Raw genomic sequence first — 22,633 nt, forward strand, 5'->3', positions numbered from 1 at the left:
CACATGCCGCAAAGCAACTCAGCCCGTGCGCCACAACTACTGAGCTCTGCAACAAGAGAAGCCACCGCAATGAGAAGCCCGCGCACCGCAACGAAGAGTAGCCCCCGCTCACCTCAACTAGAGAAAGCCCATGCGCAGCAACAAAGACCCAACACAGCCAAAAATAAATAAATTAAAAATAAATAAATAAATAAAGGGCCCTGTGGGTCCAGCTTCTTCTGGAAGGAGCCACTGAAGGCAAGACTTCAAATACCCGGAGGGTGAGGAGGTGCTCTGGCCATCCCACAAGTTTGGGTCTAGAAGCTGTTCAATGAAGTTTTGCAGGTTAATGACAGTGTAGTGTTGGGGTGTATCTGAGGGTCCAGGTGGCCCCATACATTGTAGACCACACGACTGGCTCATTCTGTTGCTGTGCAGTTTGGTGGCTGTGGCATTTGGGGGCCTGGTGTTCCGGTGTCAGTGAATGGGTCCCCACCTGTGCGTGTGTCAGCCAGCATCTTTGGGGCTGATTCAGCCAGTGGCTCTGCGTGTGTGTGTGTGTTTGTGTGTGTGTGTGTGTGTGTGTGTGTGTGTGCCATGACTGGGGTACTCCCCAGCTGCTGGGGAGCTATTTTTAGAGGTATTAGCCCACAGATATGGCCCCTACCCCTACCCCATCCTATGCACACCTGCTCAGGTGAGAACACCTGGAGGTGAATCCACATCTGGGCTTGTACTTGGCTGGAAATGCATCTCTGGGCATCAGGCCAAGCAGGTGTTGGCCTCCCTGGGAGCCTGGGCTGGGGAGGAGACAGGGAATGGGGCTTGGGAGGGGGTCTGGGGTGGGAGTTGCTGGCTCTTTGGCCCTGTGGGGCTCCAGAGAGTGGTTAAGGAGATGTCCAGTGGCCATCCGCCCATTTCTGTCTTTCCATTTGTCCGTCCATCCTCCTGTGTCTTCCAGTCTATCTTCTAGTCTATTCATCTGTCCATCCATTGGCCACCTGTCTGTCCTTGGTCTTCCCCTCCATCAGCATGCCCCTGCTCAGGCACCTTTTTCTCTAGTCCTCTGATGCAGGCTGTAAATACAAGCCTCACCTTAACCCTCAGTAGCTCCTGGGGTTACAGCATACCCTCCTCATCCCTGATGCTCAGTCTGCCCAATCGGCCTCCACTTTGCCCTATGGGTATCATGAGGTCCCAGCATGGACATGGCGCTCCCTCGTCACTCCTGGAGTCAAAGATGCTCAAATGCCCCTTCCAGCCATCTTCCCAGAAGGTCCTCCTGTCTCTCACTGTACAAGGCTCCTCTCCTCCAGGGAGTACTCCCTGACCACCCTGCTCTGCTTCCGTGTCCCCAGGCCTTACTCTGTCGCAGCTGTGTGCAGGCTGAGGGAAGCCCGGCCCAAGCCCCGTGGGAGCAGAGTCGAGGGCTCCTAGATGGGGAGGTGTCACCTAAAACAGGGAGCTCCCTCAGATGAGGGGACTGGGGAGGGCCATGGAGCTGGTCACACGTTCCCCCTCCTCCAGGGGATTTCCTGGGATGTGGCCCAGACAGACCTCCCCAACCCAGAACTCTGGCATAGTGCTGTGGCTTCCCCAGGGAGGTTTTTCCTGTAGAAAACAGGGATTCTCACATATTCCCAAACAGGGGCTCGAAACTGCTGCTTCCCTGGGATGCCCTCCCCAAGCCCCACCCAAGCCCTCATCCTGGCTTAGACTCTGGGTGTGGGGATTGGCCAGGCCAGAGAAGGACAAGCCTCCTGGTGTTGCCCTCTCCAGGGCCTAGTAGAACCAGAACCCAAGGTGGGATGGGGGTAATTAGTTACAGAGTGTGTGTGTATGTGAGTGTATGTGTTTCCTGAGCACCTGGTGTGTGCAGGGCACTGTAACAGGCGTTGAAGAAACAACAGTGGACAGGACCAGCAGGGACGCTGCCCTCGGGAGGCTGGGGTTCTAGCAGGGGAGGCCCTGGAGCTGCCGGGTCTGTGTCAGCGTGTGTTGGGGAGTATGAGTGTGGTGAAGGTGTGTGTGGACAAGGGGCCTAGCGTATAGACAGGATCACGTCTAAGCAAGGATATGTGCGTGCAAACTTGAGTGTGTGTCTTTGGGGGTATCCGTGGGTTCCTGAGGTCTGTACTCAGCAGTTGATGTTATGTCTGCGCAGACCCAGAACCGGCAGGCACGTGCATATCAGCCAGTTTGGGAGCCTGTGTGGCAGACACACCTGGCTGACTCCCAGGCTGCGGGGCTCTATTTTTAGAAGTGACAGGCTGTAGATCCCCCGGCACCTGCTCAGGTGCCCAGCCACTGGGGAGGGCCCAGCTGGCCTGCGGGTAGGAGTGAACCTGTCTCAGCCAGCACCACTGGCTCTCTGCCACGCAGACCCACACTTCAAACGGAGCAGCCTCTGGCCTCTGTTAAGCCAGGTGGGCTGTGCCTGGGGATGGATGATAGATGGGGAATCCCAGCTCCCATGCCCCACACTTGCAGCTCTACCTCTTATCACCTGGGAACGCCTTGCCTCACCCCCCTTTGCAGGAGGCCCAGCTCTGGAATCCTCCAGGATGCCGCTGACCCACCATGCCCAGCCTGGTCACCCTGAGAGGTGGACCAGGCTGGGCTGGAAGTGGGAGGAGAGGAGGGATGACCTCCTCTCTTACCAAATAGTCGGGCCCCTCCGTCACCCACTCCTTCCAAAGGGCTTCCTTCCTGACTGCACGTGGATCATCCAGACAGGCAGAAGCAGCACTCTTCCCTGCATCTGATCCCTCCTCATTCTCTCCCCTTTGTGTCCCGTCTCTCCCCTTCTCTGTCCCTTGTCATCTTTCTGAGTTAATGACACCGTGCACTGAACTCCAGCTGTACAACGGGCATGGTGCCGAGTGCTTTACACATAGTATCTCATTTAACCATCACAAGGACCCCGTGAGGTCACTGCTGTCATCCCACTTTACAAGGAGAAGGCTGAGGCTTAGAGGGACCCAAATCATTTGGTGAGGAGGGCTCAGAGTAGGGGTTCAAGCCCGGGCTCAGGCACGTCCTTAGTTATGCTTCGTCCTTGGGCTCACTCTTTTTTTTTTTTTTTTTTTTTTATTTAGTTTTGGCTATGTTGGGTCTTCTTTGCTGTGTGTGGGCTTTCTCTAGCTGTGGTGAGCAGGGGCTACTCTTTGTTGTGGTGCAGTGGCTTCTCTTGTTGTGGAGCACGGGCTCTAGGCACGCGGGCTCAGTAGTTGTGGCTCGCGGGCTCTAGAACGCAGGCTCAGTAGTTGTGGCTCAGGGGCCTAGTTGCTCCGCGTCATGTGGGATCTTCCTGGACCAGGGCTCGAACCCGTGTCCCCTGCATTGGCAGGCAGATTCTTAACCACTGCGCCACCGGGGAAGATTGGGCTCACTCTTGTTGTTTTCCTCCCAGACATGGTCTCGGCAGGGAGCTGAGCTGTGGCCCAGGAGCCCCTCCCTGGGCTGTGGGAGGGAGTGCACAGAAGGAAGAGAGAGTGACAGACGCATTTGGGGTCCAGGTCGTGGCTGTGGATCCCAGCCACCTCCCAGGTTCTGGCCCCTCCCTTGCTGCAGAACTTTCCATGGCTCCCTCCAGGCATTTATGGGGCAAGGTCAAAGTCCTCTCCTTTCCTGCTCTACCGCCATGTCTTCCTCCCTGACAACACACTCTCAACCAGGCAAACGCTTGCTTTTCCTCCAATGCAGCTAAAGGGTAAGAATAAAAAAAAAGCCCCACTGGAGCTAAATGCCTCGCTGATTTCATTTCCTTTCATCTGCATCATGTCCCTACAAACTAAGTTTTCTGGTGCCCTTTGTGCAAATGAGGAAAACGAGCTCAGAGGTGGGCAGCACCTCCGGCAGAGGGTCACACAGCTGGCAGAGAGCAAGAGTGGGATTCAAAACCACTCATCTGACTCCACTGTGTCATTCAATTCAATTGGATTTGATAGATAGGCCTTTATGGAGTGTAACAGCGCCAAATCCCATCCCAGCGCCTGGGGATAGAGACAGTATTAGGGGAGTGGGCACACGAATGCACTCATGCACGCAAGACGCATGCACAAGGTCCTAGGGCCACTTGGAGCAGGTCCTCTCTGCCCTTTTCCCTCCAGGTTTCAGATGAGGAGGGGAGGCAGACAGGGAGGAGGGGGAGGTGCTGAATTGCTCACCTCCCAGTCTTAAAACCTTCACACTTGTGACTTAGACCCCCAGATGGTCCCTTTCAAGGACTGAGCTCTATCTCCCTTTAAAAGACGGAGAGAGTAGGGAAGAGAAAAACACATTTTGTTCTGATGTCTCAAGATGTCATTTGGGGACAATTTGTCTCTTTTCCTCCCTATCTCTTTCCCCCCCTCCCCACCCCCACCCCAGGCTGGTTCTGAGACCACAGATAGCATCACCTCCACCCCATCCTTCCCCACATGGCTCCATTACCCCACTGAGCTTTCCAAAATCTTGATGTCCAGTGCTGAGTCACTAGGCTGGGGTGGGTGTGACACAGGAGACAGTATTTTTCTCTGTGACAGTCAGGGGGTTGGGAGAGAAGCCAGGGGTCCTTGGCTAGTCCAGGACTCAGATTCGATCTACTTCACTGCCTCCTACTTTTGCTGAGAAGGTCAGCTTGTTCTTGGATCAGAAACTCCATGAGACTGAGACCTTGTCTGTCTGGTTCAGAGGTTTACAGGCTTTTTAAATGAAACCGCCATTGGCCCTTGACACACTTACTTGTGGAGGCCCCACCCAAATCATATGAAACATATTAAAATGCTCTCTGATTCCACACTGAATGTCATTTTGTGGTAAATTTTTAAAAAGGGTTTTCAATTAATTATGATTGTGAAATTATTCAACTACAGTTAATGTGTTTAAATTAAAATGGACTCTAATTTCTTGAAAAGCATCCTGCATACTTGGGAATTCTTTGAAATGAGAACATCTAAACCAACAAATTGCTTTCAAATGTAATGAAGTGTCCATGAGTTCCAGTTTTCCAGTTAATGAACTTGCTGTAAGATTACATTTGGTCAACATTAAATTACATCATTTTAGGTTCAATTTTCTGGTCTTTAAAAAATATTTTCAAGCCAATACATTCCCCACCCACCAGGTCTCAAACCGTTTTTGTAGGACCTTGAAAATTCCCCAGGTCCCAGACAATTTACCTGTGTGGCTGTAAAAATGAAAGCCTGGTGTACAGTGGCTTCTTAAACACTGTTGTAGAGAGGTAAGGGAAAGAGAAATTCAATGATTTGGAAACAGGAGAAAAAAACAAGCTAACATCCTTCGTAATTAAAAGTGTAAATTAAAATGAGGTACTATTTTTCAGACTGGCAAAACCCAAAAAGTGGCTTTTGGTATAATCTGGTATAACTTTTTAGAGGACTTTTGGATGATATCTATCAAAATGCAAAGTACATATCCCCTTTGCCCCAGAAATTACTCTTCAAGGAATCTAGGCTTCTATAAATGTACAAAGATCCATGGAGAAAGACTTTCATGGCCATGGACAATTGGGAACAGACTAGATGTCGACCAGTTAGGACTGACCTAAATGGTCGGACATCCCCACACTGGAATAGTACACAGCTGTGGGAGAGTGTGTTGATATGGACCAAATACCTCACTACAGTGTTAAGTGAAGAAAAAAAATATCAAGGTGCAGCACAATGTGTAATGCATTATTGCTTTTGTGAAAAAGGAAAACAATACACATGCACACACATGTATTTATATTTATATTTATACACTAAGAACTGCCTGGAAAGAATTGGAAGGAGACTTAGAAACTGGGAAGAATGGTTGTCTCTGAGAGGGAGACTGGGGGGTAGAGGAGAATCACTTCTTGCTTTTGCTATTTTTTTAAACCATCAGTACACATCTCTTTTTTCACGAAAAAAAAATCTAGTTAACAAACAGCAAATGCCTGTGGAATAAAAGAAGTAAAATGAATGAATGAGTGAATGAATGAATGAGTCCTAAGTACCACATGGAGGAAGTAATTGCTGCAAGGGGCTCCCACCACCCCATGGAGGAGACCCACAGAAAATGCAGAAAGCTCAACAGCCTATTTGACTGTGGGAGGAGGGGAGGGGAGGATTCTGGAGGCTTCCTCCAGGAGGGTCTGAAGGATGCAGAAGGCTGGGCAGGGGGGAAGGAGTGGTGGGGGAAGGTTGGTGGGGAGACTGCTTCTCCATCCCTGTCCCTAGAGTATACATTCTATTTCAAGCCTGGAAAGTCCCAGCTCCTAGCATGATGCCTGGCATATAATCTGTGGCAATAAATAGTGGTTGACTGAATGGATGGAATCAGTCACTGGTTAATCCGGGCTACAGTGTTAGTCACTCCTGTCCCCTCTCTAAACACCTCCCCACCGCCGAACAGCAACAACAAATGACTCTCTCAGCGCTGCTGTGTACAGCTGTGCAGTGAGCGCACTGTACAGCTCCAAGAGGTGCCATTTTCATAGACTGGCATGTAAGTGATGCCTCCTGAAGTTGTGGGACATGGTGCACCTGTGAAGCAGTTTCTTCTTCTTTCAAGCTTAGGGGAACCAAAGCCACATTGAGAGTGAGAGGGGTCAGGGAAGGGACCCTCCCAATCCAGACACTGCAGGCCTCCCCCTCCCTGTTCCTTTCTGATTCCTAAGGCCCCTTCCTTTGATCCTCTCTAACTTGGACTTGAGGTGACTTAGCCAAATCTGACCAATTACTCTGTTCCTAGACTACAGAGTTGAGGACTTGCAGTATGATTTTGGGCAAGCCCCAGAACTTCTTTGGGTCTCAGTTTCCCCACCTAAGAAATGAATAAGTGTGTAGGGAGCAATTCTTTTTTCTTTTTTTAAGATTATTGAAGTATAGCTAATTTACAATATTGTGTTAGTTTCAGGTGTACAGCAAAGTGATTCAGTTATATATATATATATAAAATATATATATGTGTATATATATATATATATATATATATATATATATATATACTTTTTTCGGATTCTTTTCCATTATAGGTTATTATAAGATATAGAATTTAGTTCCCTGTACTATACAGTAAATCCCTGTTGTTTATCTATTTTATGTATAGTAGGGGAACAATTCTTTTTTTTTTTTAATTAATTATTAATTATTTTTGGCTGCGTCAGATCTTCATTGTTGTGCGTGGGCTTTCTCTAGTTGTGGCGAGTGGGGGCTACCCTTCATTGCGGTGCACAGGCTTCTCATTGCGGTGGCTTCTCTTGTTGCGGAGCACGGGCTCTAGAGCGCGGCGGCTTCAGTAAATGCGGCGCGTGGACTCAGTAGTTGTGGCTTGTGGGCTCTAGAGCGCAGGCTCAGTAGTTGTGACGCACGGGCTTAGTTGCTCCGCGGCATGTGGGATCTTCCTGGACCAGGGCTCAAACCCATGTCCCCAGCATTGGCAGGCAGATTCTTAACCACTGCACCACCAGGGAAGCCCGGGGAACAATTCTCGATGGGACCTTATAGGGATAAAAGGTTGAAGGAATGCATCCTTACAGGATGTGGCATTCTCGGAGGGGACAAATCCCCCCATCCTGCCCAGTTCTGACTGGCCCCTCATGCCCTTGGGCCCTCAACTGAGTTCAGGCGGCAGCATCCTGGAATGGAAGGAAGCTGAGTGGGGAAAAGGAGCTCTGGTCAGATGATAAACTGACTTTGATGATAACCGCTGTGGTGTGCTACTGAGCCAGCCATAGCCCTGCCTGGGCCTCAGTTCACGTCTCTGTGGAATGGATACTCAGGCTAGATCAGCGAGTGCCAAATGCTAGACTGAGCCTTTTCTTTTTCTCTTTAACTTCTATAATTTTTTTTTTTAATAAATTTATTTCTTTATTATTTATTTATTTTTGGCTGCGTTGGGTCTTCATTGCTGCACACGGGCTTTCTCTAGTTGTGGTGAGCGGGGGCTACTCTTCGTTGTAGTGCGTGGGCTTCTCATTGCAGTGGCTTCTCTTGTTGCGGAGCACGGGCTCTAGGCACGTGGGCTTCAGTAGTTGTGGCACGCGGGCTCGGTAGTTGTGGCTCATGGGCTTAGTTGCTCTGCGGCATGTGGGATCTTCCTGGACCAGGGCTCGAACCCGTGTTCCCTGCATTGGCAGGCAGATTCTTAACCACTGTGCCACCAGGGAAGTCCCAACTTCTATAATTTTTGTTTTACTCCTTCTGATTACAAACATCACATATGTTCATGAAAGTTCAGACAGTACCAAAAAAGTCATGTACCAAGTGAAATCCAATCCTTATTGAGAATCACTGCTAACTCACTGCTAACTTTTTGGGAGTGGGGTGGGGCATAACTTTTAATTCTGATATAATTTCAAATTTACCAAAAAAGTGGCAAGAATAGTACGAAGACTCTGGTATAGTTTTTACTCAGATTTACCAATTATATACATATTGTCCCTTTTGCTTTATTTCTCTTTCTCTGTATACACGTGTATGTGTGTGAGTGTGTATGTGTGTATAATTTCTTCCCAAACTGTTTGAGCATGAGTTGAGACAGGTGCCCTTTTACCTCTAAATGCTTCAGGGTATATTTCCTAAGAACAAGAACCTTCTCTTACCATGTAAGACTTACAAAACCCCTGCAGTTAACAAAATCAGGAAACTTATCATTGATACAGTACCATTACGTAGTCTACAGTCTATGTTCAAAGTCAGTTGTGTCATGACCTTTACATAGACTTCCTGTGAAAGCAGAAAAATCTGGATGATATACTGAGGTTTCCTTAAAGCTAACATATATTTAATTTTAAGGATTGTGCTTACCGTATTCTCAAATTGCACTCTCCCCTCTCCTGCTTTTTCTTTGTGTGTTTGTCTTTTTGGTGTTTAAGATGTCCCTGCTTTTATAAAATGATGGTGAGAGTAGAACGTGGTTTATTTATTTGCTTTTGAAATTCTTGGCAAAATAAAAAGTGGGTGAACCTATGTTAGTCTTCAAACTTCTTTTGCAGGGATTCCCAGGATATGGTTCCCCAGTGCCAGTGCTCTCTGATTCCAGGTGAGTCAGACCACCATAGACTTTCCTGAAACCTATTTGAGAGCATTCTCCTAATGCTGGGAGTGGAGGACGGGACAGGCAGCCACAGAGAGCAAATGGTATCTCACCCAGCAGAGTGCACCTTTATCCTTTCCATGGCTCTCCAGCATCTGTTTGGAGCGTCCCCTACCTTGTGAGTCTCCCAGGGAGGCAGAGCCCTCCTCCTGCTCTCTTAGAAACCAGACCTCACTTTCCCAGCCTCCTTTGCAGTTGCAGTGCAGGCATGTGACCTGGCTCAGCCAATCAGATGCAACCACCTAGGAACTCTGACTCTTAAGCAGGTGATACAAAGGAGCAGAGATGGGATGTATCTGACAGAATTGGCGACAGCAGCAGGAAGAGTTTTCAGGGGCAGTGGAGCCTCAGGGCCAGTTGCACTGCTGTCTTCCCTGGTCTCACCCTGAGGTGTGATTTGGGCTGGGGTTCTGGCTGTGGCCTGGTGCTCCTTGGTTCCCGAGCCAGCCCAAGGAGTCTGTCAGTGTTCTGTTGCTTGCAACCAAGAACCCTGACTGATAAATACAGAGGAGTGAGTATTACGGGAACGGAGAGGGGCTGGGGCCTGAAGCATGGACATGTCAGGACTTGGTGAGTAGTGATTCCATGGGGTGGGCGGCCACAGAGACATCTAGTTTCCTCATCTGGAATGTGGGTGAGACATCTTGTCTAGGTGCTACGTGGGATAGCCCAGACAGGAAGTGCTGCGGGTGAGGGGTAGGAGGGATATGAGAGGAGAGATCCTGGAGCCTGAGGAAGAGGCTGGGAGGAGGGAGATGAGCTCAAGGAAGCAGTGGGGGGGTGGGCTTTGTAGGAGGAGACAGCCAATCTGGGTCACATGGCTCCATCTGCCCCAAATAGTTTTTGACCCTTTTCTATGCACCAGGCAGTGTATTGGTCAATAAAGCAGTCTGGGGATAGGTATTGTTATCCTCATCTTACACATAAAAGGTGATACAGAGAGATGAAACAGCTTGTACAAGATCAGAAAAGCAGAAAGGGACTGGGCCAAAATTGAAGTCTGGGTCTAACTCCTACACTGATGCCTTTTTTTAAATTTGGTCACACCACGTGGCTTGTGGGATCTTAGTTCCTGGACCAGGGATCGAACCTGGGCCCCCTGCAGTGATCGCATGGAGTCCTAACCGCTGAACCGCCAGGGAATTCCCTACACTGATGCTCTTAAGACCCTAAACAGGGGAAAAAGGAAAAAAAAAACCAAACCCTAAACAGATGCTCAGATGAGGGAACAAAGTCTCTGCCTCAGTCCCTGAGTTTTTATATACTTCCAGTGAGTGCTTTAAGTAAAATGCAGTATATTCCCTTAAGTACTTTGTGAGGCAATATAATTGAGTAATAGAATCTAGGGACCCAGCTCACTTTGTGAATACCAGTTCTTTCCTCCCCTTCTCCTACTTGTAAAAAAAGCTGGGTCCAATCAAATGAGCTCCAGTACACACAGATGGTTGCCTACCCGATGGGCCTTCTGTCTCCCACTACCCTCCCCTCAGCACCCGCTGAGCCTATGTTGGTTTTTGGTGTCGGTGCTTCTCCTTGTGGGCTCAGAGTTAGTACTGTGGCATTAATAGAGGCATTATGCCCCTTGCTTGTGATAGATTCAGGCATGGGATGTGACTCAACTCTGGCCAATGCGCAGTGAAGAGCAGTCTTCTGGGGGCTTCTGAGAAAAATTTTCCTTGATCTTAAAATGGGACACAAGAATGAGATGTTTCCCGCGGTTTTGTTTTGTTTTTGTTTTTTGTTTTTGCTGCTGTGGACATTGTGTGACAATGTGATGTCTGGGTGGGAGCAACCATCTTGTGACTGTCAGGTGAGCTAGCCAAGGACGAGGCAACACGCTGAGAATGGCAGAGGGGAAGGAAAAGAGGAAATAATCTGGGTCATTGATGGTGATGTTGAGCTGCAGGGTTAACCTCTCCTGAAGTTACCATTCCTCCGGACTTCTTGTTCTATGAGATAATACACTTTCCTTAACTGCCTAAGCCAACTGAATAGAAGTTCTCTGTTTCTGGCCACTGAAAACATCTTTACTGATGTATGAGCCATGGGATCAAAAGAATAAACACCCAACATACTAATTTGATATGCTAATAGCTGACAGCTAGGACAACAGCTTTGGTTAAATGAGGAAAACCTGTTTCCTTGACCAAGTGAGGCGCTGAGAAGTCCTTTCTCTGCTCCTTCAGAGGGGAGAGAGTGTGGCAGCCTGAGGCCCTGCACTCTGCATCTTGTCCAGGCATGTGGGAGGCCTCCTATCAGAGGAGAGGTCCACTCCTGGCCAGCCGAACTTCTGACTCCCATTTCCTGTAGGGTCAGCAGAGGAAAGCAACTTTATTTACTGAGGCAGGATGGAAAACAGATGTCTAAGCACCCCGCTGGGCCCAGGCTCACCCTGGACAGAGGCCCGGCCTGTTCTCAGCCCTGACCCTCCCACCAACCCCTTGTTCCCCACATCGAGTCCAGATGTGGCTTCTTCCAAGCTCTAATAATAATTTTGATTTGTTGCACCTAAGTAACCTACGCTCCCTCTAGCTCAACCCTCAACTCTCCAAGGAGAATAGGAGTAACACTATGAAACATTTGTAAGAAAGGCCGGGTGGGCCAGAGAGGAATGTGGACTTGAGAAGCAGGGCAACGTGGGTTCAACCACAGCCTGGTCTTATATTAACTGTGTGATTTCAACCATTGTATCAGTCATCAATTGCTGTGTAACAAGCCACCACAAAACTCAGTGGCTCAAAAACAGCAACTGTTTATTTGCTCATGGATCTGAAGTTTGGGCAGGGCTTGGTGGGACAGCTCATGTATTCTCCATGTTGTGTCGTGAAGTCCGATAGGACCACGGAGCATGTGTGTAAGCAGAGGAGATCGGTGTGATTTGTGTGCCCACCCTGCTGCTTGCTTCCCTATTCCCACATAGATAGTTCCTTTTCCTCTCAGTCCTTCCTTCCTCATCAGCAAGCTGAAGGCAGAGAGCATTGGCAGAATGTGTGCACATCAAGAAGAGAAGCTCTTCCCACAAGCGGCCTGAAGTCATCTCGGAAAATGGTTCACTATTCACTTGACCCAGAAAACCCCACAAAATCATGTAAATCAAGAGGTTCAAATCTTCTTGTTCACTTTAAGAACATCCATGAAACTGCCCAGGCCATCAAGGATCTGAAGGATGTCACTCTTCAGAAGCAGTGCATGCCACTCCATCGTTACAGTGGTGGGGTTGGTAGGTCTGCCCCAGCCAAACAGCGGGGCTGGATGCAGGGTCAGTGGCCCAAAGAGAGTGCTGAATTTTTGCTGCACATGCTTGAAAATGCAGAGTACTGCTCTGTTGAAGGGTTTAGATGTAGATTCTTGGGTCATTGAGCGCATCTAGGTGAACAAAAGCCCCAAGATGCCCCTGCCGAATTTGCAGAGCTTCTGGTTAGATGAACCCCACATGAGCTCACCCATGAGCTCACATTGAGATGATTGTTATTGAAAATGAGCACATTGTTCCTGAAACAGAAGGGGAGGTGGAACAGAAGAAAAAGATACACCGGACGAAACTGAAGAAGCAAAACATACGGCCTGGGAATAAGTTCAGCATAAAACAAATGCAAATAAAAGTAAAAGCAGAAAAAAAGAGAATTAAAAGTTGAGTCAGTTTTGTGCAATATTTTGTGCAGTGTTTCCACTGTTCTGGTAAGAGTGAATTACATATGCATATATGAGCTATGAAATAGGAATTGCATAATTTTGGCGATTCCACATGGGAGTTAAATACTCTCATATTTGCATTTAAAAGTGGCATTGAGGGACTTCCCTGGTGGTCCAGTAGTTAAGAATCTGCCTTCCAATGCAGGGGACCCGGTTCGATTGGGGAAATAAGATCCCATGTGCCGCGAGGCAGCTAAGCCCACGCACTCTAGAGCCCACGTGTCGCAATGAAAGATCCCGCATGCTGCAACTAAGACCCGATGCAACCAGATAAATAAATATTTTAAAAAATAAAAAATAAAACTGGCATTGAATACAGTAAGTTCCCTACACATGAACGAGTTCCACTCTGAGAGCACGTACGTAAGTACAATTTGTTAAGTCCAACAAAGTTAGCCTAGGTACCCAACTAACACAATTGGCTATATAGTGTTGTAAGGTAATAGGTTTATAATACTTTTCACACAAATAATACATAAAAAACAAGCACAAAAAATAAAAAAGAAAACATTTTAAATCTTACAGTAAAATACCTTGAAAAGTATAGTAATACAGTACAACAGCAGGTATACAGGGGCTGGCATCGAGTGAATAGGCAAGAAGAGTTACTGACTGGAGGAGGGAGAAGGGGTGGGAGATGGTAGAGCTGAAGGATCATCCGCAATAGGAAATGGAGGGCAAGCTGCAATTTCACTCACGCCTGACATTGATGGAACGCACGTTCGCATCTTTGAAAGTTTGCAACTTGAAGGTTCGTTTGTATGTAGGGGACTTACTGTAACATAAAGTTAAACACTAAAATTCATGCTAATATTTAAATTTTTAAATTTTTTCTTAGAACAACATTAAGCAGCAAAAAATGATGAGGGAAACTATGGAAGAAAAAAGAGCTTTATATTTTAGTACCAATAACGACATTTTGTCCTGCTTTTTGAACAAGGGGACCCACATTTTCATCTTCTTTGGGCCCTGCAAATTATGTAGCTGGTCCAGGGGCCGGTTCTCTTAAGGCCTAGACCAAAACTGACACAGCAGAACTTTTGCCACATTCTATTGGTCAAAGCAAGTCACAAGACCAGCCTGGAGTCAAGGGGGAAGGGAAACAGACTCCAGGTCTTGAAGAGAGGGGCAGCATTCGATACAGAGATGGGAGGAATTATTGGTGACCATCTTTGAGGCCATAGGTATTAACCTTTCTGATCCTCAGGTTATAATCTGTAAAATGGGAACAATTCTATTAATATTTACTTCCCAGGGTTGTTTGAGAATAAAGGAATATTTATTGTGGTTATAATTCCTGGAACATGGTGATGGCTCACTCAGGGTTGGTCCCTCTTGTTCTTTTTTTTTTTTTAAAGGAATTCCTTTATTTTTATTATTTATTTATTTTTAGCTGTGTTGGGTCTTCGTTTCTGTGCAAGGGCTTTCTCTAGTTGCGGCAAGCAGGGGCCACTCTTCATCGCGGTGCGTGGGCCTCTCACTATCGCGGCCTCTGTTGTTGCGGAGCACAGGCTCCAGACGCGCAGAGCTCAGTAATGGGGCTCACGGGCCCAGTTGCTCCGTGGCACGTGGGATCTTCCCAGACCAAGGCTCGAACCCGCGTCCCCTGCATTGGCAAGCTGACGCTCAACCACTGCGCCACCAGGGAAGCCCCCTCTTGTTCTTTAATCTTGCTTTATAGATGCTTACCTATTTGCTATTTCACTCATTCATTCATTCACTCACTCACTCACTCAGTAGTTATTGAGTCCTATGATCCAGGTACTGCTCTAGGAATAGGGGTCATAGCAGAGAATAAAACAGACAGAAGCCTCTGCCCCTTGGATTTTACACTTTGATAAGAGAGACAGACAAAAAGTATGATCAAATAAGTGGCATGTTCAGTGGGGAAAGATGATAAGAAGAAGAAAAAGCAGGAGAGGGGGATAGAGAGTGCTGAGCTGGGGGCTGCAGCGTTAGCTGGTGTGGCCAGGAAGGCCTCACTAAGAGGATGTCATTTGAGTAACTCCTGAAGGCAGAGTCCTGAGGACGTGCCAGGCAGAGGGGAATGGCCAGAGCAAAGGCTCTGAGAGGGGATGTCTGGGTGTCTGTGGAACAGTGAGGGCCCAGGGAAGCTGGAGTTGAGAGCAAGAAGGGAGTTAAGGGAGGGGAGGGCAGCTCCCCATGGACCATTGTAAGGACTTTGCCTTTTACTGTGGGTGAGATGAAAACATACTGGCAGGTTTGGAGGGGAGGGTCGGTGGCTACAGGTGGACCACAGGCTGCATCAGGGAGCAGGAGAGGAGGCAGGGAGGCCAGTGGGTGGTGGCCTGGCCAGGGTGGTCACCTGGAGGTGAGAGAAGTGGTTGGACTCTGAACAGTTTTTTGGAGGCAGAGCAGACAGGATTTACCTGTCGATTCACAGTCAAGCAATTTGGCATGGAAAGCAGGTGTTATCAGAAGAGAGAAATCAAACCTTGGAAAGGCTGAGTGACTTCACAATGTCACATAGTGGCTGAACAGTGTCTCTCGCAGGCAGGAAGACTGACTAGGACGTGGGTGGGTGTGCCTTCTGCATGTGGCTGTGGCTATGACGCACCTTTCTCTGAGTCTCCATATCTGTCACCCCATCTCCTTCTGTTCCCCCCACCACTTTCCATCCTCCTTTCTCCTTATGCTTTGCAGTCACATCTTCATCTTCTCCCAGGCCCGTTTCCAAGGGGCCTAGGTGCTTCTGATGCCCAGGGGAACCAATCTCTGTCTCTGAGAGTGTGTAACTATGTGTGTGCCTCTTGTGCTGGCATGCCTTACCAAGTGTGAGTGTCCCTAGTGCATGTGTGTATGAGCGTAACTTAGGCTGTGTGTGAGGAGTACATGGATGTCCCTGGCTGTGAGAACCTATGTGTGTTGGGGGGCGGGTGCTTAAGGGACTGAGTATGTGTGTGACGTGTGTGTGCCAGTGTGTGAATGCACAGAGATGTCCTCTCTCCTCTCTACCCATTCAGATTTGCTCTCACCCTAAAAGGCCCAGGTCAAGGGACTTCCCTGGTGGCGCAGTGGTTAAGAATCCGCCTGCCAATGCAGGGGACACGGGTTCGATCCCTGGTCTGGGAAGATCCCACAGGCCACGGAGCAACTAAGCCCGTGCGCCACAACTTCTGAGCCCACGTGCCACAACTACTGAAGCCCATGCGCCTAGAGCCCATGCTCTGCAACAAGAGAAGCCACCGCAGTGAGAAGCCCACGCACCACAATGAAGAGTAGCCCCCGCTCGCCACAGCTAGAGAAAGCCCGTGAGCAGCAACGAAGACCCAACGCAGCCATAAATAAATAAATAAACTGTAAAAAAAAAAAAGAGAGAGAGAGAGCTAAAAGGCCCAGGTATTGCCTCCTCCCTTTTTCCTAGTTCCTGACCTCCCACTGCCCCATCTGTCAGAGTCACACACTGGGCTAGCCCCCCTTCCTTTGCTGGTGGCCTGGGTGGTTTACAGGGGATCTGTCTTCTAGAATGCCAGCTCCCACAAGCTGCAGTGCAGGGTGGAGCTCACTCACATCCCCGTCCCCTGGTCAACCGTCAGCCTCCATCTTCTGGGGTCAACCGCCCCTCCCTCCTGCTCCCTATGGGATGCTTGAATGGGGAGAGAGGCACTGACCTTAGAAGGGTCTGGCAGCCCCAGCAGGCAGAGACAGGTGGGGTCAGGCTCCCTTCGCCCTGTGGGTACTTTCAGGTGGCCAGTTGACCCCCAGGGAGCAGGATGCAACTCCACACTGCACTCTCTCAGTGAGCTCCTAAAGGCAGGCTTGTTGGGGTCCTGGGACCCCCGGGACTTCTTCCTCCCTCCCCCACCCTCCCCCTAGAGGCCCCCAGCCTAGGGCCTCCTCCCTGAGCTCAGGCCCCAGAGCGACCATAGGCTTCTTTTGGTCTAAACCCCTTTTCCCTCTCTGTCCCCTACTTCCCATGACATTGGTTCCTTCGGGAGCCCTTTGGCCTTTCCTGTAGGTACCAGAAGGTCCTTTCTCTTTAACCCATTGGAAATCCGGCCCTCGCTTTGAGCGAGGTGAGAAGATGCCAGGAGGAGTGGGGCCGTGTCAGTCCACCCCCCCAGGTCAGCTTGTCTTTCCCTCAGTCCTGGCCAGGCACACTTCTGCCCCAGGGCTTTTGTTCTAGCTATTTCCTCCGTCTGGAATGTTTTCTCCCAGACCCTGCTTGGCTCCTTCCTCGCCAACCTTTTGTTGAACTATCACCTTCTCAGTGGGACCTAGATGGACCACCCGTTTAATACTGTGACCTGTGTGCACATGGACACACAACCCCCTCTTCACACACACATCCCCTCTCGCGCACCCAGCACTCTTCATCTCCCAGCCCTGCTCCATCTCCTCTTTTTCCCCATAGCACCCGCCACCTACTTATATACCTTATTTTATTTATTCCATCTACCATGTCTCCCCAACAAGAATGTTGGCCCCATGAGGGCAGGGATTTTTTTTTTTTTTAATAAATTTATTTATTTATTTATTTTTGGCTGTGTTGGGTCCTTGTTGTTGCACGCCAGCTTTCTCTAGTTGCGGTGAGCGGGGGCTACTCTTTCGTTACAGTGCATGGGCTTCTCACTGCGGTGGCTTCTCTTGTTGCAGAGCATGGGCTCTAAGCGCATGGGCTTCAGTAGTTGTGGCATGCGGGCTCAGTAGTTGTGGCTCGCGGGCTCTAGAGCGCAGGCTCAGTAGTTGTGGCACATGGGCTTAGTTGCTCCGCGGCATGTGGGATCTTCCAGGACCAGGGATCGAACTCGTGTCCCCTGCATTGGCAGGCGGATTCTTAACCACTGCGCCACCAGGGAAGTCCCCAGGGTAGGGATCTTTATTTTGCTCATGGATGTTTCCCAAGTGCCTGGAACTATGTCGGACCATTTTAGATGCTCCACAGACATTTGCACGGTTGTTGTTGGGACAGTTGCCCAGAGGAGAGCACCTGGGAGACAAGGCTGGTCCTCGAAGGGGCTGGGGGAGGGGGCGGCTGCTGGACCTCTGGACCTGTGGTCAGAGGGGATGGACTCTGTGCCCTGCCTCCCAGAGGGGGCTCCAGCTCCCTTCCACCCCGCCTGCCCACCTCCCTGGAACAACACCCCCATGCCAGCCCTGCACACACATGTTGGGGCACACCTGCATCTGTGGCCCCGCCTCCCCCCACCCAGCCCTGGTGCACGCACCACTGACGTGGTGGCTGTGGTTTCATGGCCCCAGAGATGCAGACTGGAGTCAGGGCGTCATGTTCTCTGCGGCTGCAGCAGCAGGTGGGGGTGGGGGACAGGTTCCCCTGCAAACAGGCACACTCAGAGGCCCCCTTCTCCCCCCCCCTTCTTATATACACATGCACCCGCATATGCATACAGGCAGATGGACAGCCACGTGGCCCCAGCAAGCTGGCTGCTCTTAGACCCCAGGCATGGGAACTGTGCACCCATCTGTAGCAGGGGCCCTGCGGGTGGGGAGAAGGGGCAGAGGAAGCAGCTGCGGGCTCCCTTTCCCGTGCCTGAGCTCTCACCTTTACTGTTTCGTGCCCAGCACAGGGCCATCCAACCTCCTCATCAGTTCTTTCCTTTGGGGAAGGCATTGCCCTGCCTTGTCCTGTCAAAAACACATCCCCGTGGGAGGGGTCCCGCATTCAGCCCTCAGTGGGCTTGAGCTTGCCTGCCCTTGTAGTCCGTTGTGTATACACGGACTGGCCAGTCCTGGGAACACTCTGGCCCCTTGCTCAGAACCCTGCCATGGCTCCCCAGTGCCTGCCAGGTCCAGCCCAAACCCCTGGTCCCAGGCTTTCCCTGCTCCAAGAATCTCCACTTTGAGGGGAGGTGAGTGTGGCCTCTGGAACCAGGCACGCTGGGTTGAATGCTGGCTCTGTATGACCTTAGGCAAGTCACTTAACTTCCCTGTGCCCCAATTTTCTCCCTTGCAGAGCTGTTGTGAGAATTATATAGGTTCATATATGCACAGTGCTTAGCACAGCACCTGCTGTGCAAGAAAGTTGTCAATAAATGTTAACCGTCACTGTTATTGTTTCCTTCCAGGAGCCAGGAGGGACCTGGGATATGGCCTCCGTCCCATCAGGGCTTGTAGCTCAGCTCTTACCTTCCAGACTGAGCCAGCATCTTCCAGGCCACCTGGGAGCCTGTTGGAGACTCAGGGCATCAGGCCCCCCTGGGGATCCTAAAGCAGCAGGTGGGTGGCAGGAGGGGCCTACAGCCATCTGTGGGACAAGAGTCCGCCAAGCCCCCATCCCAGCCTTAGACTAGTCCGCCACGTCCGCCCTGCCTCTTCTCCCTGCCTCTCCCAGCCCCCTCTGTCTCGCAAGGCTCCTCTCAGCAGCCTCCTGCAGGAAGAATGCCTGTCAACCCTGTGGCCTGAGCGCCCACAGCTCCTACTTCTTGGAGCCTCAGTTTCCTCAAGTAAGAAAGGGAATAAAAACACCCACATCGTGGAATTCATGTCCAGGGAGGTCATGGATGAACAGTGCACAGCCGAGGCAGACAGTGAGGGCTGACTATCATTACTGCCTGCACTCCATGTGTGGCGGGTCCTGGCCTCGGTGCTGGGGTCCCCGCGGGGATGCGGGAAAGACCTGTTGACCGGGGGGCTGGGGTGAACCCTAGGAGCTGAGAGAGGGCACAGTGACTCGAGCTGGAGGGTGGCCAGGGCTCACCCAAAACAGCCTGATGAGGGAGGAAGGAAGGGAGGGCAAGCCGAGCACACCCTGGGCCCCAGAGGAAGTTGAAAGCCGGCTGCGGTGTGACAGTTCAAGGGCCCGCACCACGGCGGCGCTGCACCCCACCCCTACCTGCTGACATCAGTGGGGAGTGCAGGACCCCAGCACAGCCCCCTCCCCCAGGCTCTGAGCCTGTGAGGCAGGGTCCCAGCCTGGGGGCTCCCTCGGCTGTTCCCTGCACGCGTGAGCAGATGGCAAAGCCTTGTGTCTTTAGGTCAGCATTGCCCTCTCCAGGCTCCTTTAATGAAAGGCAACCGTTTAACGGCACCTCTTCACGTCACCCCATCGCCTCACCTCTCCCAGGTGTGGCCCTAGAGTCTATTAAGCATCTACTCTATACCAGGTGGTGACACATCCACAAGCTCATTTAATCCTTCACAATACCCTTCGGAAGGCATTTAACAGATAAGGAAACCAGCTCAGAGAGGCTAAGTAACCTGCCTGAGGTCACACAGCTTGGAGGTGGCTGAGCTGGCCTTCCAATGCAGGCCCCGTCATGAAGTTCCTCATGCCTATGGGTGGGTGGATTCACCCTGGAGGAGCCCTCAGAGAGCCAGTGCAACTAGGTCTCTTGTTTGTCAAGGAGGAAATGGATACCCAGCACCGGATGCCAGTGCCCCAGGCCATGCCACAGGCTTCTGGAAGAACCAGGCAGGATTAGAGAACTTTCTTTTGGCATTGGATGCCTGGCAGGAGGGGCTCTGCTGGGAAAACTCCTTCCTTTACTGACACCAGGTCTCCACTCAGAGGCTACCTCCTCAGAGAGAAGCCTTTCTGGACAGTCCTGGCAGAAGGAGAGCTCTATCACCCTCCATCTTCTGGCCTGTCTTTATTTTTCTTCATGGCACTTACTGTCACTTGCAGTTTTATGTATCAAATTATTTATTATCTCCCCACCCCCCAACTAGAATGTGAGCTCTGTGAGTCAGGGAACGTCTGTCTTGTTCCCTTGCCTAGAATAGTACCTGGCACAGACTCAACAATTTTTTGTGGAATGAATGAATGAATGAATGACTGAATGAAAGGAGTCAGGTGGTAAAGGGAGAAGTTTACGCTTACGGGGGAAAGTTTGCTGTGAAGACAGACTTATTGAGGGCGAGCTAAATAGACCAATCTAGGTGGAGGAGGGGAATGAGAAGTATTTTAGAAAAGGGAAGGGGCCAGGTACAGCCATGTGGTCTGGCACAGAGACTGTAAAGTGAATGGTGCCCCTGCCAGTTGTACAGTTCTCAACTTGTACAACAGTGCATGGCACCCCCGAGGAGGGGGGAGAACCCAACAGTTTTGGCCCCCTCAGCAGCGATGAGTGGAGGCAGCTCTACAACTGCCAGCGGCTGGAGGAACGGGCTGTTCCCTCCACGAGGACGCCACGTGGTCGTGGTTAGCAGGGTGCTATCCGGTGGCGGTGGCTCTGTCTCCACGGACGGTCGTCCAACCAGGGGGAGCAACTGTTCTGCTGTTAGCGAACTCTGGTACCTGGATTGCCCAGCGGGACGTGGGTGGGGAAATCACCCCGACACACCCCACAGACACACGCCAAACTCAGCGGACAAAGATAATCACCGCAGCGGTGGCACCGGGGGGCTGGGGGGCTGTTTCCTGGGCCAGCGGTGAGCTCTGCAGGAAGAGGACGCTGTGTTCTGAGACGTCTCAGCGAGAAGCCCGTCCCAGCCCCCTCCTCCTCCCCGGCCCTGCAGGCCAGGCGCAACAGCAACCAGCCCCAGGATGGTGAGGCCCGGCTTCGATGAGTCACCTTGCCCACAGCCAGCTTGCTGGGCGATCTTATCGGCTCCTCTGCTTACTTAATTCCTTAGCTGACATCACCACCACCTCCGTCCTCTCCTTCTCGGCACTGCAGCCTGCAGCCTGGTGTACCCTGGAAGGGAAGGCGCTGGAGGGCTCTTGCCAGAAGCTACCAGGGCAGGTAAATTAGGACCCTCAGCTCTTTGGTCTTCAGCCTCAAGGCTCTTGGCCTAGCTCCTTGCTGCATATGGGCCTTGGTTGACCTCCCAGGAAATACTGTCTGGAGTCAGGTCTGAGAGACACCTTCCCACCCCTGCCCCGTACTTACTCCCTCTCTCCTTGTTCAGATGTGGGCCAAGCTGCTCGCCCGTCAGTGTGTCCAGCTGGATCCTTGGGGCGCAGTCCCCGCGCCCAGCCCTCTGCTGCCTCAGCCATTTGCGCCTAAGTTCTGACTTGTGCAGACCCAGCTGCCTCCAGGCCTCCGTGTTGGGCCTCTGGGTTCCCAGGCTCAGGCTCCGCTGCCCCTCCGTCCAGTCACCCTGTCTGGGGACCCGGCTCCCTCAGAGGCCTCCCCCAACTCTTGCCTCTGCCTCTGCCCACCGCCTACCCCAAGCAACCTCCTGGGAGCCTAAGCCAGTCCTTTTCATCCATAGCCCAAGGTTCCCTCTCTCCTCCTCTCACCTTGTCACCGTCCCCCTGCTGACCCAGTGCGGTCAGTGGCACATGGAGGGTGCCATGGGGTCAGTAGAGCGGTGACAGGGGGGACCAGAGACATGTGCTGTTTCATTTCGGCCTTCCCCGGTCTCCCCTCTGTGGCCAAGGGGGATGAGAAGCCAGGGGTTCAATCCTCTCCCCACACTGTCCTACTCTGTCTCCTCCCCACCATTAGAGATGGACAGCAAGGGGGTGAGGCTGAGAGGCCACCAAGTGAGGCTCAGGACCTAGTCCGTGACGGGAGGCTGCCCAAGCCTGGCCTGCCAGGGGGCGGTGAGGGAAGGGGGTGGGGGCAGGGAGAAGAGCCAACCCTTTGAACTGCTGGACAGCATGCTCTGTGGCCCCCAGGAGACAGCTCCTCCAATGTCCCTGCCTGGGGCCAGGGAAGGGGGAGGGGGAGGTTTCTCAACACCAGTCACTTTTACTCTAGTTGTTTGACAAAAATGAATTGTTCTTAGCAGGAAAAAGAAAAAAACCACACAAAAAAACCAAAAGCCCCACCACTGAGGTCACTCCTATTACCCCAGCAGCTGATGAAAAGATCCTGAGAGCAGATAACACACCTGGGCCGGGGCTGCTGTCCTTCCCCTGCCCCCATTCTCCCTGCCTGCCCACTCTGCACCCAAACACTGGCTGCTGCCCCAGCACCCTGGAACATTGCAGAATGCTGTTCCAAATAAGGAGGGGGTGGGCCCA

This window comes from Balaenoptera ricei, chromosome 13, assembly GCF_028023285.1.
Source record: "Balaenoptera ricei isolate mBalRic1 chromosome 13, mBalRic1.hap2, whole genome shotgun sequence".
Classification (NCBI taxonomy): Eukaryota; Metazoa; Chordata; class Mammalia; order Artiodactyla; family Balaenopteridae; genus Balaenoptera; species Balaenoptera ricei.